This window comes from Arachis hypogaea, chromosome 13 (assembly GCF_003086295.3).
Source record: "Arachis hypogaea cultivar Tifrunner chromosome 13, arahy.Tifrunner.gnm2.J5K5, whole genome shotgun sequence".
Lineage (NCBI taxonomy): Eukaryota > Viridiplantae > Streptophyta > Magnoliopsida > Fabales > Fabaceae > Arachis > Arachis hypogaea.
Window position 1 is genome coordinate 63,598,906 of NC_092048.1, and position 6,257 is coordinate 63,605,162.

Here is a 6,257-nt window from a genome sequence, read left to right on the forward strand (position 1 = left end):
CCAGGGTTGCTTTCTCATTTCCACGTTTAAGCTTCAATTTAACCTTAAACTGAAGCTTAAATGTGTTCGACCCAATTGCTCCTCCAGGGTTGCTTTCTTCATTTCCACGTTTAAGCTTCAGTTTAACCTTAAACTGAAGCTTAAACGTGTTCGACATTTCACACTCCTGGGTTGCTTTCTTCCATTTCCACGTTTAAGTTTCAGTTTAACCTTAAACTAAAACTTAAACTTCAACTTAAACGCCACTTTTTGAAATGATTTCTGGGCCAAATATATTGAAGTTTAAGTTAGCATTTGAGCACAAACATTAACTTAAACGTATTATGGTATGAAACCCAATTGAATATCATGGTTTATGGGATTGGGCCTGAAGAATTGATGAATCTGGAGCTTCAATTTGTTGAGTCTTGTGTCATTACTTGTTTATCACTAAGTTTGCTCAATGAATGTTACAGAATTGGATCACAGCCTCATCAGGATTATGGACCATAAACCCAAAGCAAAAGGAAATCAGGGAAAGGCCTCAAAGCCCAAGAAACACAACAGAAGCTCAATTTAGAAAGTGTATAAATAGGATAGAATTTAAGTTAGTTGACACTTTTTGAGAGGGGGGACACGGAGAACTTTGGATCATTTTCTTTTAGTTTTGTAATTGAATTCAGAGCTATGACTCACTAAACCCCTTTCATTGGGTTAGGGAGCTCTATTGTAATTCAATGAATCAATAATAGTTTTATCTTCTTCTTCAATCTTTTCTCTTGAATTTTGTTAGAAAGCTTCTCGATCTAATTCCATTGGGTAGTTGTCTTGGGAAAGAAACTACCCATAATTGGAATCCTTCGGAACCTTGGGAAAGGAATGGAGGATTCATGCTAGAGAAGCTTTCTCACAGTGAATTGGATTGGGGTTTGGATGGATATTGTGACATGTAATCCTACCAAATTGTGGTTCATGAAACTGTGTGGTATAATCAGTGATCGAGCATCATCTCTTCTTATGAACATGTAAACCAAGGGATTGGGAATTTGTTTGTTTTTAGAGAGAATTGGTGAGCCAAGGGATTGGGATCCAATCATATAAGATTGCCAAGCAAAATTCAATGAATGCATTGGTTGAGGAAGGGATAAAAGTTGTTTTGATTCGGAGATCTCAATATCTCCTAACACCCAATGAACTCCCCATTTCTGATTTACCACTTTCTCTTTACATTCTGCAATTAAATTCATGCAATCACCCCCATCCCTTTTAATTTCAGCAATTTAGCTTCTCGCTCTTTAATTCATGCAATTTTACATTCCACAATTCTCATCTAAATCTTGATTCCGCTCAACTAGAACATACTTCTAATCCGAATTGCTCACTCAACTAATCCTTGTGGGATTTGACCTCACTCTATTGTGAGTTTTTACTTGACGATAACCGGTGCACTTGCCGGAAGGAATTTTGCCGATCGCGCAATTTTCTAAATCGTAGCATATCAAGTTTATGCACATCAAGTTTATGGCGCCGTTGCCGGGGATTGGTTTTCGATTGACAATTCTCAAATTAGAAGTTAACTAGATTGAGCAATTTTTTTGTTTTGATAATTTAGTTCAAGTTACTTGTTGAATTTTAACTTCTGCACTCTGTTACTTGTTTTCTTTCTTTATGCCTTTAAATTCAAGCAACTAACTCACTGACTCACTAACTATTTAAATTAATTCCTCAACTGCTCTAACCATACTCTTCCATTAACCAAGAGTATTTCACTTGTTTGGTGCCTGTGCTGTGTTCTTGTATGACAGGTAGGAGAGGAGAGACATCAACTCCTCCATATACCGAACCAGAGAGGACCCTTCATAGACTTAGAAGGGAAGCAAGAGGGAAGAGAGTACTGAGAGAAGAGGAATCTGAAGGAGAATCTGAGGACAATTTTGAGGAAGCTCTAGATCTCAACATGGATAGAGATGTTCACAACCATGAGAGGGCTGATGGAAACAATGCCATTCCTGAGAGGAGGGTTCTTGGTTCATACATAAACCCAACCTTTGGGAATTGTGGTAGCAGCATTCAGAAACCACCCATTCAGGCCAACAATTTTGAACTCAAACCACAGCTAATATCACTTGTGGAGGATCATTGTTCATTTGGTGGGAGTGCTAATGAAGATCCAAACCAACATCTCACAAAATTCCTGAGAATTTGCGACACTGTGAAGTCCAATGGAGTCCAGGAAGATACCTATAAACTGCTCTTGTTCCCATTTTCACTTAGGGACAAGGCAGCTAAGTGGCTGGAATCATTCCCAAGGGGGAGCCTAACAACCTGGGATGAGGTGGAAAGCAAGTTTCTGGCACGTTTCTACCCCCCACAAAAGGTCAATAGGCTTCGATCTGAGGTTCAGACTTTTAGACAACAAGATGGTGAAACTCTCTACGAGGCATGGGAGAGATTCAAGGATTTGACAAGGAAATGCCCACCAGACATGTTCCATGACTGGGTGCAATTGCATATTTTCTATGATGGACTTTCTTATGAATCAAGGAAGGCTGTAGACCATTCATCAGGAGGTTCATTGAACAGGAAAAAGACTGTGGAAGAAGCCATTGAAGTGATTGAGACAGTGGCTGAGAATGAGTACTACTATGCTTCAGAGAGACACAACACTAAGGGAGTCATGGAGCTGAACCATGTTGATACAATTTTAGCCCAAAACAAGGTGTTTGCCAAGCAACTAGCAGAGCTCACCAGGAAATTAGAAACAAAGCAAGTGGCTGCAATACACACACAAGATCAAGAGGAAGTAAGCACTGAAGGAGGTGATTGGGAAGAGGCCAATTATGTAGGAAATCAACAAAGGCAACCATATGATCCACATTCCAACACTTACGACCCAGGCTGGAAAAACCACCCAAACTTTGGGTGGGAAAACCAGCAAAACCAACATAACAAGTCCACATACCAAAACTCCAACCAAAGATCATACCAAGCCACACAAAACACTTACTCCCAACCATCATATCATGGCCAAAATAATCAACCTACCCAACCTAATCCGAACCAACAATTTCAAGATCAATTAAACAGGATAGAAGGAATGCTGGCAAACATGGGTCAGGACATAAGTGAGTTGAAAAGCTTTAGGGATGATGTGAGATCTACCTTAAGGAACCATGGTGAAAAACTCAAGAGGATGGAGTCTCAAGTAGGAGAGCTATCTCAACAGGCCCCCAAGTCAACTGCAGTGTTCCCTAGTGACACAGAAAAGAATCCTAAAGGGGAACAAAAGGGAGTGAGATGGGAAGAATGCAAGGCCATCACCATATTGAAGGAAGTCTCAGAAGAAGAAGGAATCAGACCCTCAGAACAGGAGCCAGAAATCTTGAAGGAAGGTGTGGAAGAAGCTAAGCAGGAAAGTGAAACTGAGCAAGCCAAGGAACTGCAAAAAGGCATGCTGGAAACATACCAACCAAAAGCACCATTTCCTCAGAGGTTAGGAGGAGGTGAAAAAGGGAAAACATATTCAAGGTTTTTAGAGACATTTAAGTCTCTCCATATCAATATTCCCTTCCTTGAGATTCTCCAGCACATGCCTACACATATCAAGTATTTAAAGGAATTGCTGAGCAAGAAAAGAGTTTTGAAGGGAGGACAAACTGTAATAATGAACAAAGAATGCAGTGCCCTCATCAAGAAGGACATAGTCTCTAAGAAAACAGACCCAGGAAGTTTTCATATCCCCTGCATCATAGGGGAAACAAAAATTGACAAAGGATTCTGTGATCTAGGAGCTAGCATAAATGTGATGCCTCTGACTCTTATGAAGAGGCTACAACTGAATGAGGTGAGATCTACTGATGTAATCATACAACTGGCTGACAAAACTCAGAAGCAAGCTGAAGGGGTAGTTGAGAATGTGCTGGTGAAAGTGGGAAATTATTTCTTCCCCGCAGACTTTGTCATTATGGACATGGAGGAAAGCTACCTACACCCTATCATTCTGGGAAGGCCATTTCTAGCCACTGCTAGAGCGCTCATAGATGTAGAACAAGGAGAGCTAATTTTGAGAATACATGATGAACAGCTCATTTTCAATGTTTTCAAACCTGCATCTGAGCCTGAACCAGAACCTGAAAAGCCTAAGGATGATAGTAGCCATCTGTGTTTGGAGGAAAGCAATCCAGCAGCTGAAACTCTGAAACAGTCCTTGGAAGGCAAACAAGAATTGCAAGAGTTAAAGCCACAAGAATCAATAGAAACAGATCAGAAGGATCCTCCTGGCATAAGGGTCAATGAAGAAATCCTCAAGAGAAAGGGAAGAATTGTAAAGAAATTCCCAAGAGGGTGGAGAAACAAGAAAATTCCCACTGAAGGTTTCTCTCCGGGAGATAAAGTGATATCAAGTCATTATCTGCCAATCCCACCTGGCCTCAAAACCATTCCTTCCCAGCTCCCTCAAGTGTTCACAATCAGGAAAGTTCTTTCTATGGAACATTTAGAAGTCATGAAGGAATCAAATGGGGACGTTTTCATAGTGAGAGGAGAAGACATCAAGCACTACAATCCACCCTAACAAAGGACAACCATCAAGCTAGTGACGTTAAAGAAGCGCTTGTTGGGAGGCAACCCAACCTGAGGTAATACTCCCTTGCTGTTTCTTTTATTTGTTTCAATAAAAAGGTGAAGTAGTTTTTGTGCATTGCAAAGAATTAAGTTTGGTGTTTCACACCAAACAATGAATTCGTGGATCAATAATTCAAAGGGGAATGTGTGACTCTAAGTTTGGTGTTCCACCACACAGATCAACTGAACACAACAACCTTTGAATTATATGAAAGGAACTACCATTCTAAGCAATCACAGGAATGCTTAAAATCCTTAGCAGCAACTTCATTCCAAGGAGAATTCAAGGACTCAAAGAGCAGAGGAGTAAGTAGGATACTAAGTTTGGTGTTCACACACCAACTTAAGACGCAGACACTTGCCCATACATAGTTGAGCTAACCACTCAAGTGCTTGAGAAGCAAGCAACTTCATCACTCTTTGCAGGAAAGGAAACAAGGATCTGAGAAAGAACATGAAGCAACAATTAGGAGAAGAAGGAGAAATCAAATTGTTTCCTGGCAACAAAGAGAAAACAAGAAATTTCACAAGGTGGTGGTGTTCCTTGACCATTCTTTAAAAGGCAAACAAAAGCATGCTTGTTCTGGTTTAAACTGTAATTGTTGAATCTTTCTGGAATGTGAAGTTTTTAGTATGAGTGTCTGTTTACTGCTTTGAATAAAGTGAATGCCTAGATGTTTGGATATAACTTCACCTTCTTAAACAAATGCTTTCCATGCTTGTTCTATTTCCAAAAATAAAAGAAAAGTTTGAACAAAAGTAACTTGGCTCGATTAGTGACAAATCAAGTAGAATTAAGTGGTGGTATGCATGCTTGATTGTTTAGTCAGATCACTGGAAATAGAGTGTAGAATTATCATTTTTTGTGTAGAAATTGAAAACTGTCTATGGATCTTGATGAATAAATGTCTTTGGCCATGAAAAAGAAAGAAAAAGAAGAAGAAAAAGCCACTGAAAAAGGGCAACCAAAAAGCAAAAAAAATTGAGAAAATAAGCTAGGCACCAATGGTTTGAACTTCTGAGACAAATGCCTGTGGTGTTTATGTATTAAGGATATGCTTGGATGAATAGGTTCTGAGGAGTGTTTCAACACTTGGTAACTTGGGTTAACTAACCCGGGATTATCAACCAAAAGTCCATTATCAAGAGCAACCTAAATACAAAATATTTAGTCACACAAAGAGGTGCTGGACACCAATGTCTCAAGAAGAAATGTGAACTAAAATGCCTGGAGTGGATATGTGTAGTGCAGTGATAAGAAAAAGAAAATGCCAAAGGCTTGTGCAACACATGACACTAAGCAAACAAGGAGCAAAGGAGCTCTAAGAAAAAGAAAAGAAAAACAAAGAAGAGAAAAGTGCCAAGGACATAAGAGTAACAAGAGGCCATAGTAGTGTTTGATGGATGCAATGAAAAAGTGATAATCTTACCTGATAAGAATGAAAAAGTGATACTGCAACTTTCTGCATAAAACCCTTCTGATGAACTTCAAGTGCTTACTAATGTAGCCAATTTAATTGCTTTCTGTTTCATACTTTCTTCTCAAATAACTCAGGACTTGCTTAGGGACAAGCAAGTATTAAGTTTGGTGTTGTGATGCCAAGGCATCTTAGGCTAGTTTCACTAGCATTTTTCTATTAGTTTTAGTTGTTTTA

General features: G+C 39.4%; 1 non-coding gene across 1 annotated transcript; it reads right to left on the reverse strand.

Annotated features, from left to right (window-relative positions):
- Positions 1-2,362: 2,362 nt before the first annotated feature.
- Positions 2,363-2,466, reverse strand: LOC112738592 (small nucleolar RNA R71). The gene has a single exon (XR_003169545.1). It is a non-coding gene; the product is annotated as a small nucleolar RNA R71 (small nucleolar RNA).
- Between the last annotated feature and the right edge of the window lie 3,791 nt (positions 2,467-6,257).